Below are 11,537 nucleotides of genomic sequence, written 5' to 3' on the forward strand. Positions count from 1 at the left end.
TCACTTTTGTCCCCTCTCTTGTTAGGGTGCTGGCCAGGCCTAGCTGTGCCTTGGGCCCTCTGGAAGCTTGTGGGAGGTTTGTGTTCTGAGCAGGGGCTCAGGAGGCTTGTCCAATACTTGTTCAAGCCAGAGTGTTGTTGAGTGGGTTCAGTCCTCAGCACCGCACATGAGCACAGAGCCAGGAGTGATCCCTGAGCACAGCTGGGTGTGGTCCAACAGCCTCACCTTCGCCCCTCATGAAACAGAAACCCAAAGAACAGTGAGACCCAAGACCACGTTCTTTCATATCAACAAATACCGAAGTGTGTAGCAATCATCTTACTATGTTTGTAGAGTTTAGAAGAGAGCCACGGGGCCGGAGAGATAGCATGGATGTAAGGCGTTTGCCTTTCATGCAGGAGGTCATCGGTTTGAATCCCGGCGCCCCGTATGGTCCCCCGTGCCTGCCAGGAGCAATTTCTGAGCCTGGAGCCAGGAATAACCCCTGAGCACTGCCGGGTGTGACCCGAAAACCACAAAAAAAAAAAAAAAAAAAAAAAAAAAGAAGAGAGCCACATCACCATTTACAGACTCCCTTCCTTGTGTTTCCAGAAAGCTCCAGTCTCCAGCATGGTTCTGAGAAGATCCTCCCGGAAGGTCCCTTGGTGAAGGACTGAGCTGGACTTCCAGCCAGTTGCTCCCATCTGTTCCCTCTGAGGCCTTCATTAGATGCCAGCGCACAGAGCAACAAGACAACGAAGCGCAGTCAGTGCCACATTGGACAGTCTAGATGAGCAAATATAATTCTGAAAAGGATGCAGCGAGCAGTTCCTCGAATGAGTTTAGTTCTTCATTGAGTTGTCCAAGTCACATGTACTATCAGTGAACACTTGTAGCATGCAAACGGTTTTTGCTGTTTCTGAAAAGCTCTCGTCAGTGGGCCATTAAACTTGCATATCTTTTTTATGAATCTAGTATGTTCTTTCATTCAAGTATGGACTTCATCTAGACTGATTTTTTTAATACATGCTTGTTCTATGTTAAATATGAATTGTCATTCCGGCTACTGCAGTGCAGGGATTTGTATTTGTTAAGAGGAGGAGCAGATGGGCACTTTGAGGTGGAATGGGATGTAAGCTTTCGGTTACCATCAGATGACTGCTGAGAGCATGAGGGGCATGTTCTCCATTTCATAGTACCACAGGAGATCCTCCAATATGGGAGGGCGGGAAGTGAGGAACTTCGAGATCATTCCCTTTATGCCCTGAAATAGCAGTGATGGCCCACACCGATCCTCAACTGTGAGAACTGAAGTAGAGATTTACTTTTTCTTTGCATTTCTTTCACTTTGACTAAAGTGTTTGAAAGTATGAGCCACCATGCTTCTAGAGTATAAATCTGTTTCATGGACAGACTGTTGTGTAATGTTTCACTTGTGTTTTACTCTGACTTCAAAGAATATAAATATTTTCTTAAGATTACAAGGGAATTCTTTTGTTATACAATAGATACATTTTACACTGTTTACAAGTTCTCATGGAACAGAACTTTTGGAAAAAACAAACCTACATACACCTTTTTGGGTGCATCTCTTCTAATTAGTGTGAATAAATTAGGACCCTCAAAGCACTTTTGTAAGCAGCAAAGTTCTGCATTTCTTGTCTTCCTTAAAAGTACTCCTGTGATCTGTGTTGATTTACTTGTCAAGTCCTGTGTTCTCTGGCTAGCCGGGACTGGAGTGTTGCTTCTGACACTAGTCAGAAGTGTGAGGACGGCTGTATTGTTGAGGTATATTACCTGGTGGCAGCTGACAACTGCCTGTTGGGCATAGACAGACGAGGTGGTGTGTCCTCCGAGTCCCTTTTTGTCTTTGTTTTCTACACCCAAACGTCTGCTACTTTGTTTCTCCTTTTCTTTTCTAGACTACCAGCTAAAGAAAAATGAGAACTATTTCTGTCTATTTTAATAAAATCTAGTTTGATCTTTTTCAATGTATGACTGTTTTTTCTGGATTATTGTGCCTGCGCCTTGAGTGTGGGACAGGAGAAGGAACCTCGGGGTGTGTCTGCAGAAGAGCCGAGGCCCAGCCGGGCTTCAGAATGGGCAGATCTGGAAGGGCTTGGCTTTCATCTTAGCACCTACCTCAAGGGCACTGGCCTGAATGCAGTTCCTTCACCAACCAAGGGGCTGACTTGTTCTCCCTGCTGCTAACCCACTCCCTGGTTGGCTCTAGCTGGACTCTGACCCGCAGCCTTGTGTTTGGGATAACAGGACTTCTGTTTTGGATAATGCCAATGTTGATAGTATCACTTCCTGTTTGGATAATAGTGCTTCTAGTCTAGAGAATAGTGCTTTGGTGGCAGGGTACCCCTGCCCTCTTCCCCAACCTTGGTAGTCTGCAAAAAACCTGATTTCTAATGCCTTTAAGCTCTTAGCAGGCTACTGGTTGCCCCTCTGCTTTAGACCTCACACAAGATACCCTCCCTACCCTTTTGGGAGGTATGTGTGGGTCAGAGTCAGTTTTCCCAATAGCAAGTTCCTCCCTGTGATACTGAGATCTCAGTGCTGGCAGGGAGAGTCCGCTCATGTCCACAGTTCAGGGGGCATTCTGCTGTGCAGTGTGCTCCTAAGGATCCAAGAGTACAACTTGGGGGTGCTGGGCACTGATTGGGTGGTGGGTTCTTCCATTGTTCTGTCTCATGTGGATCAGTGGGACTCAGGAAGCACCATGGAGTAGCCCTGACCCTACATAAAGCTCTGGAGTTAAAGATGAAGAAAATGATTTTCCTTCCAAACTTTTGTCCTCTTCTCTTGACACTTGGGATTTTTCTGCTTTTAAAAACATCTCTACGGCTGGGGAGGTCACTCAGAAGACTGATCTACATGTTCCATGCACAAGGTCCCAAGTTAGATCCCCAGCACCATCTTTTTTCCTCTGCTTTCCCCTCAGCCCCACCAGGTGTGGCTCTGGGTGGGCTCTAATCACTATTGATCTGATCATGAAGGCCCAGACACATATTTCTCTGGAAGTGAAATACCCATTCCTCCATAAGCATCCAGTCCTTCATAAAACCCACTCAGCATATAGATTTATTTCGCCAAGGTCATTAGATCATACAGAACAGTTCGAAAGCTTATTAATACTGTTGAGATCTTGTGAGGAAAATTAGAGACTCCTTGCCATCTCACCTCTGTGATGTGAGTCTAGTATGCCTATGAAGAATACAGTTGATATGTATATATGCATGAAGTCATGAAAAATGGGATATATATATACATATATATGTATATATATCCCATTATATATATATAATTTATTTTTGCCACACTTGGCACCGTGCTCAGCTCAGGAGACCATATGGGATGTCCAGGATCGAACCTGAGTCAGCTGTGTACAAGGCAAATGCCCTACCTGTTGTACTATTGTTCTGGCTCAAAACGTGGGATTTTCAAGGATACTCAAGGATAATGTTGTGCTTGGGAGTGGAGTAAGCATCAGGCCTGCAGACCATATAAGGTTGTGAAATCATCATGGACTTTGGCTCTGGTGTGTGATGGGACAGACAGACCTGGAATCTGCCTGTATTATGGTGCTTGTAAATATTCTAAATATCCAGGTGGTGCTGAGCAGAAGTAAGGGTTTCCTCTGTACCAAAGAACCATTTTGAAAAGACTCTTATTTAGGGAAGTTTCCCCCCTAAATATGGAGAGAGTTTAAAGCCTGAGCACTTCCCCCTTTCTCAGTAAGGATGCCAGGACAGACTCACCCAGGGGGTCATCTAATGATCAGTACATGTCACCTGGTGAGAAGAGGAAGAGGAAAGTGGAAATACTCGAGGGGGAACTTACCTCCCACTGGAGCCCCAGGGTGAAACCCTCAGTTTTGGTGGAACAAGCAGAATGAGCTGCCAGAAGACAATGAGTTGAATTTTCCTTAAACTTGGGTTTTTGTTTTGTTTTGATGTTGGGACCACACCCATTGGGGAGTTCACATGCAAAGCATGGATGAGTTCCACCCTCTGGGTCATTTCTCTTGGGTTTTCTTACACCTGATTTTTTTTTTCTCACACCTGGCTATACTATTGGTTCTGTACGCAGGGATCACAGCTGGCTTGAGAGACCATATGCCTACATATGGAGTATTGGGGATTGAACCCAGCTCAGACTTGTGTCACTATACTATGGCTCTGGTTATCTGTATACCTTTGTTTTTTTTTTTTTTTTGAAGGCACATCCAGTGATGCTCAGGGGTTACTCCAAGCTATGTGCTCAGAAATTGCTCCTGGCTTTGGGGACCATATGGGATGCTGGGGGATCGAACTGTGGTTCCTCCTAGGCTAATCTGCTAAAGCAGATAGATGCTCCTGCCTCTACATTTTATTTATTTATTTATTTATTTATTTATTTATTTATTTATTTATTTATTTATTTTTTGGTTTTTGGGCCACACCCGGCGATGCTCAGGGGTTACTCCTGGCTGTCTGCTCAGAAATAGCTCCTTGCAGGCACAGGGGACCATATGGGACACCGGGATTCGAACCAACCACCTTTGGTCCTGGATCGGCTGCTTGCAAGGCAAACGTCACTGTGCTATCTCTCTGGGCCCTATTTATTTTTAATTAATTTTTATTTTAGTGGGTGGCACCAGTGCTCCTGGTTAGTCCTGGTTACTCCAGGCGTTACTCCTGGTAATGAGCTCAGAAATCATTGGGGCCAGAGCACAGCGGTAAGGCGTTTGCCTTGCACACGGCCAACACAGGATGCCTCTTCCTCTCTAGGTCATTCCAGCCACTGGCTTGTCTGGTGTTTGTGCATCACAGTGAAGTCCAGTCTGGGGCTCTGGTTTTCTGCAGAAATCAACCTGCTCCCACCCTGGTGTTTCTCACTGGGTGCCACTAACTCATCTTCCTTGTGCCGTATGAAAGCATGTTCTGCATGGGGAATTTGTTCTCCAAGGGCCTAAAGGGAGGCAAAGCCAGCTTGCACGAAATCCCAGTTCTTACTCTATCCTACTTTTTGTCCCCATGCCTACAGCTGGTTCTGCACAGCATCCTGATCCCCAGACAAAACAGGAGCACTGAGTTCCTGACAGCCCTCTTGGCCCTGCAGCCCGGAAGCCTCTAAGAGCCTGGAGAGGGCTTCCTCTCTTTGCTTCCTGGGTCTGATCCTGGCTGGCAGGACCCCATTTCTGATTTTGACTGATATGAGCTGGAGAAGGAGCTGCCCACTTCTCTTCACTCCCCAGGAGCTCCTGGGTGGTGCTGGGGGGTGGTGTGTGTGTGTCAAACTCAGGGTCAGGCATGCATTCCTCTTTGAGCTGAGAGGCAGTGATTTTATTTTATTTAAAAAATTATTGTTATGGGGACTTGGAGCCATGGCACAGAGCAATAAGGCATCTGCCTTGCTGGTGTTAGCCTAGGACAAAACGTGGTTCGATCCCCCGGTGTCCTATATGGTCCCCCAAGCCAGGAGTGATTTCTGAGCACATAGCCAGGAGTAACCCGTGAGCATTACTGGCTGTGCCTCCCAAAAAAACCCCCCAAAATTATTGTTATTATTTTGAGGAGCCACTCCTGGCAGTGCTCAGGGGCTACTTCTGGCTCTGTATTGAGGGGTGACGGCTGGTGGGACTTCGGGGGCAGAGGTGATGCAGGAGACTAGAACCATGGTCGTAGCCTCTGCAGCTACATTGGAGGCAAGCCCTCCATTCCTGGCTCAATCTTGTTTAGTTCAGCATTTAGGGTGCTGGTCTTCTGAGTCTTAGAGTGACACATGAAGTGGCTGTAAAGTAAGTCCTTTTTCCTTTTCCTTTTCCTTTCCATTTTCCATTTCCTTTCCTTTTCCTTTCTTTTCCTTTTTTCCTTTTTCTTTTCCTTTTCCCTTTTCTTTTCTTTTCCTTTTCCCTTTTCCTATCTTTCCCTTTTCCCTTTACCTTTCTTTTCCTTTCCTTTCCTTTTTCCTTTCTTTTCCATTCCTTTCCTTTTTCCTTTCTTTTCCTTTTCTTTCCTTTCCTTTCCTTTTTTCCTTTTCCCTTTCCTTTCCTTTTCCCTTTTCCTTTCCCTTCTTCCCCTCCCCCTTCTTCCCCTTCCCCTTCCCTCTCCTTTCTCCTTTCCCCCTCTCTTTCCCCCTTTCTCCCCCTCCTCCCCTCTTCCCCCCTCTTCCTTCCCTCTTCCCTCCCTCTTCCCCCTCTTCCCTCCCTCTTCTCCCCTCTTCCCTCCCTCTTCCCCTCTCTTTCCTCCATTCCCCCCTTTCCTCCATTCCCCCGTTCCCCCTTTCCTCCTCTTTCCCCCCTCTTTCCCCCCATTCCCCATTCCCCCTCTTTCTTTTCCCACCTTCCTTTCCCCCCTCTTTCTTCCCCCTTCCTTTCCCCCTTCCTTTCCCCTTCTTTCTTTCCCCCTTCGGTTCCCCCCTTTCTTTCCCCCTTCCTTTCTCCCTTTTTTCTTTCCCCTTTCTTTCCCCCTCTTTCTTTCCCTTCTCTTTCTCTCCCTCCCCTCTTACCCCTTTCTTTCCCCCCTTTCCCCCTCTCCCTCTCCTTTCCCCCTTTCCCTCCCCTTTCTCTCCCCTTCCCCCTTTCCCTCCCCTTTCTCCTCTTTTCCTCCCCTTCCCTCCCCTTGCCCCCTTTCCTTCCCCTTGCCCCCTTGCCTTCCCCTTGCCCCCTTGCCTTCCCCTTTACCTTCCCTTCTCTCCCCCCACTCTTCTCCCTCTTCTCTCTTCCCCTATCTTTTCTCCCCCTCTCTCCTCTCCCCCCTCTCCCCCCTCTCTTTACTCCCCCTTCTCTCCCCCCTTTTCCTCCTTTTCCCCCTTTTCCCTTCCCTCCCCTTCCCTCCCCTTCCCTCCCCTTCCCTTCCCTTCCCCCTTCCCTTCCCTCCCCTTCCCTCCCCTTCCCTTCCCTTCCCTCCCCTTCCCTTCCCTTCCCTTCCCTTCCCTCCTCTTCCCTCCCCTTCCCTTCCCTTCCCTTCTCCCTTCCCTTCCCTTCCCTTCTCCCTTCCCTTCCCTTCCCTTCCCTCCCCTCCCCTCCCCATCCCTTCCCTTCCCCTTCCCCTTCCCTTCCCCTTCCCCTTCCCTCCCCTTCCCCCCTCCCTTCCCCTTCCCTCCCCTTCCCCTTCCCCTCCCCTCCCCTTCCCCCCTCCCTTCCCCTTCCCTCCCCTTCCCCTTCCCCTCCCCTCCCCTCCCCTTCCCCTTCCCCTCCCCTCCCCTCCCCTTCCCCTCCCCTCCCCTCCCCTCCCCTTCCCCTTCCCCTCCCCTCCCCCACCCCTCCCCTTCCCCTCCCCTTCCCTCCCTTCCTTCCCCTCCCCTCCCCTCCCTTCCCCTTCCCCTTCCCTCCTCCCTTCCCCCCTCCCTTCCCCCTCCCTTCCCCTTCCCCCTTCCCTTCCCTTCCCTTCCCTCCCCTCCCCTCCCCTTCCCTTCCCCTCCCCTCCCCTCCCCTTCCCTCCCCTCCCCTTCCCCTCCCCTTCCCCTCCCCTTCCCCTTCCCTCCCCTTCCCCTCCCTTCCCCTTCCCTCCCCTCCCCTTCCCCTCCCCTTCCCCTTCCCTTCCCTTCCCTCCCCTCCCCTCCCCTTCCCCTCCCCTCCCCTTCCCCTTCCCTCCCCTCCCCTCCCCCCTCCCTTCCCCTTCCCCCTTCCCCTCCCCTCCCTTCCCCTCCCCTCCCCTCTCCTCCCCTCCCCTCCTCTTCCCTTCCCCTCCCCTTCCCCTCCCCTCCCCCTCCCCCTCCCCTCCCCTCCCCTTCCCTCCCCTTCCCCTCCCCTCCCCTTCCCTTCCCCTCCCCTCCCCTTCCCTTCCCCTTCCCTTCCCCTTCCCCTTCCCCTCCCCTTCCCTCCCCTTCCCACCTCCCTTCCCCCTCCCTTCCCTTCCCTTCCCTTCCCTCCCCTCCCCTCCCCTCCCCTTCCCCTCCCCTCCCCTTCCCCTTCCCCCCTCCCTTCCCCCCTCCCTTCCCTTCCCTTCCCTCCCCTCCCCTTCCCCTCCCCTCCCCTCCCCCTCCCCTTCCCCCCTCCCTTCCCCCCTCCCTTCCCCTCCCCTCCGTCCCCTCCCCTTCCCCTCCCCTCCCCTTCCCCTTCCCCCCTCCCTTCCCCCCTTCCTTCCCTTCCCTTCCCTCCCCTTCCCTTCCCCTTCCCCCCTCCCTTCCCCCCTCCCTTCCCCTTCCCCCTTCCCGTCCCTTCCCTTCCCTTCCCTTCCCTCCCCTCCCCTCCCTTCCCCTCCCCTCCCCTCTCCTCTCCTCCCCTCCCCTCCCATCCCCTTCCCCTCCCCTCCCCTCCCCTCCCCTTCCCCTCCCGTCCCCTCCCCTCCCCTTCCCTTTCCCTCCCCTTCCCTTCCCCTTCCCCTTCCCTTCCCCTTCCCCTTCCCCTCCCCTCCCCTCCCCTCCCTTCCCCTCCCCTTCCCTTCCCCTTCCTCTTCCCCTCCCCTCCCCTCCCCTCCCTTCCCCTCCCCTTCCCCTCCCCTTCCCCTCCCCTCCCCTCCCCTCCCCTTCCCTTTCCCTCCCCTTCCCTTCCCCTTCCCCTTCCCCTCCCCTCCCCTCCCCTCCCTTCCCCTCCCCTTCCCCTCCCCTTCCCCTCCCCTTCCCCTCCCCTCCCCTTCCCTTCCCCTCCCCCTCCCCTTCCCTCCCCTTCCCCTCCCCCTCCCCTCCCCTTCCCTTCCCCTTCCCCTCCCCTCCCCTCCCCTTCCCTTCCCCTTCCCCTCCCCTCCCCTTCCCCTCCCCTCCCCTTCCCCTCCCCTTCCCCTCCCCTCCCCTCCCCTCCCCTTCCCTTCCCCTCCCCTTCCCTCTCCTTCCCCTTCCCCTCCCCTCCCCTTCCCCTCCCCTCCCCTTCCCCTCCCCTCCCCTTCCCCTCCCCTCCCCTCCCCTCCCCTCCCCTCCCCCTCCCCTCCCCTTCCCCTTCCCTCCCCCTCCCCTCCCCTCCCCTCCCAGCATTAGGACTGGTTCCTCTTTGTCTACTATAATCCGGGGTGTGTGTGTGTGTGTGTGTGTGTGTGTGTGTGTGTGTGTGTGTGTGTGCGCGCGCGCTCAGTGTCCACTTTTTTGTTTGTTTTTTTTGGGCCATACCCAGTGATTCTCAGGGGTTACTCCTGGCTATGCACTCAGAAGTTGCTTCTGGCTTGGGGGACCATATGGGATGCTGGGGGATCGAACCGCGGTTTGTCCTAGGTTAGCGCATGCAAGGCAGACGCCTACCACTTGTGCCACAGCTCTGGCCACCTAGTGTCCAGTTCTTTTTAGTTTGTTCTTGGGTCATACCTGGCAGTGCTCAGGGTTTACTATTGGTTTTGTGCTCAGGAATTACTCCTGGCAGGTTCGGGGATGTGGGGATCAAACTCAGGTTATCCACATGCAAGGCAGATGCCCTTCTTTTTTTTTTTTGGGCCACACCCGGTAACGCTCAGGGGTTACTCCTGGCTTGCAAGATAAATCATCTTATGGAAACTTTTTCATATGCTACACTGGCTATGCGCTCAGAAGTCGCTCCTGGCTTGGGGGACCATATGGGACGCCGGGGGATCGAACCGCGGTCCGTCTCCTAGGCTAGCGCAGGTAAGGCAGGCACCTTACCTCCAGCGCCACCGCCCGGCCCCGCAGATGCCCTTCTTGCTGTGCTATCACTCCAGCCGCAGTTTCCAATTCTTGACACTGAGGTTCCCCACCAAAGAATTGGAGGGGATGTCAGGAAGTGGATAGGAGGGCACAAGACTTCAGACAGAACTTTTTTTTTTTTTTTTTTTTTTGGTTTTTGGGCGACACCTGGTAACACTCAGGGGTTACTCCTGGCTATGCGCTCAGAAGTTGATCCTGGCTTGGGGGACCATATGGGACACCGGGGGATCGAACTGCGGTCTGTCCAAGGCTAGCGCAGGCAAGGCAGGCACCTTACCTTTAGCGCCACCGCCCGGCCCCCAGACAGAACTTTTGTTGGCTTAAATCCTTGTTTCACTACCTACTTACCACACAATCTCACTTCTTGAAACTTTTGTGCCCTAAAATGTAGCAGTTATGCATTTAGGGTATTTACAAGACTTGAAATGAGCTTGGGTTTGGCTTATAGAAGACAATGTGTAATGGGTTTATTTTTTTTTTTTTAAATCCTTGACCTATTTCTGCAGTTTGTTCAGCAACTGCTTATTTCTTCCTTAATCATAGCTGCCGCATCTTCAAAGAACGGGTGCCTGGTCTGTCCTGGTGGGAGCTGGTAGACATGTCAGATCAGAGAAACCAGCGTGGAAGTTAATCTCTTTAAGTAGGTACAAGAGTTGGTGAACTTCACCCTTCAAAGGAAGGAGTATTCAAGTTGGAAAAGTTTCCTACAAGTCAGAGAAAATAGAACTGACTGAATCAAATAAGTCACTTGAATTGGCTAAAGGATTTGTTCCTAAGTAACAACCCTGACCCAATTTACATTGGCTCTTCTTTCTGCTCCTCAAAATTTTAACATTTTTTTTTTGGTCAGACATTTTTTGTTTGTTTGTTTTTGGGTCACACCCCGTGGCGCTCAGGGTTTACTCCTGGCTCTGTGCTCATAAATTGCTCCTGGCATGCATGGGGGACCATATGGGATGCTGGAATTTGAACCACCGTCTGTCCTGGGTTGGCTTCTTGCAAGGCAAGTGCCTGCAGCTGTGCTTTCTCTCTGGCCCCAATCAGAACTCTTTCTTTATCTTCTTTTCTCCTCTTCCTCCTCCACTTCCTCCTCCTCTTCCTTCTTTTCTTCTCCTTTCTTCTTTCTTCTTCTTCTTCTTCTTCTCCTCCTCCTCCTCCTCCTCCTCCTCTTCTTCTTTTTCCTCCTCCTCTCCTCTTCCTCCTCCTCTTCCCCTTCTTTTTCTTCATCTCCTCCTTTTCTCCTTTCTTCTTTTGCATTCTTCCTTTCTTCTCATCTTTTCTTTTCTTCTTTCCTCTATTTTCCTTCTCTTCCTCTTCTTTTCTTCCTTTTTGGCCATTTATTCCCTATTTGTTTTCACTATGTAGATATTTTAGTATTATTGCTTTTTTTTTTTTTGTTTTTTGTTTTTTGGGCCACACCCGATAACGCTCAGGGGTTACTCCTGGCTATGTGCTCAGAAGTTGCTCCTGGCTTGGGGGACCATATGGGACACTGGGGGATCGAACCTCGGTCTGTCCAAGGCTAGCGCAGGCAAGGCAGGCACCTTACCTTTAGCGCCACCGCCCGGCCCCATTATTGCTTTTTTTGTTGTTGTTTTGGGTCACACCCATTGATGTTCAGGGGCTGCCCCAAAATTGAACCTAGACCTTCTGCCTGCACTCCAGTCTGTTGAATATTTCCTTGCCGCAGAAACTTAATGTCAGTGCAATATAAATATGGGTGCTGAAATTGGGGACCGTTTTCATTAAACATCAGTTTTGTCATCAACAAAATGCAGATAGATTTTGGGGGGGGCACACCCAGCAGTGCTTAAGGATTATTTCTGGCTCTGTGGTCAGAAATTGCTCCTGGTAGCCTTGGGGGACTATATGGGATGCCAGGGATTGAACCTGGGTCAGCCACATGCAAGGCAAACGCCCTACCCTCTATGCTATCAGCTAACCTTGCAGATCATCTTGGTCTTGCAGAGAATGAATAA

General features: G+C 51.5%; 1 protein-coding gene across 1 annotated transcript in view; it reads left to right on the plus strand.

The window, feature by feature from the left end:
• SEC23IP (SEC23 interacting protein) overlaps positions 1 to 1,970 on the plus strand; it is a 49,530-nt gene extending 47,560 nt beyond the window's left edge. Inside the window, exon 19 of the mRNA XM_049764423.1 lies at positions 592 to 1,970. The gene's annotated coding sequence lies outside the window, so the exon portion shown is untranslated. The remainder of the gene's footprint in view (positions 1 to 591) is intronic.
• Positions 1,971 to 11,537: the final 9,567 nt, after the last annotated feature.

Source organism: Suncus etruscus, chromosome 17 (genome assembly GCF_024139225.1).
Source record: "Suncus etruscus isolate mSunEtr1 chromosome 17, mSunEtr1.pri.cur, whole genome shotgun sequence".
NCBI lineage: Eukaryota > Metazoa > Chordata > Mammalia > Eulipotyphla > Soricidae > Suncus > Suncus etruscus.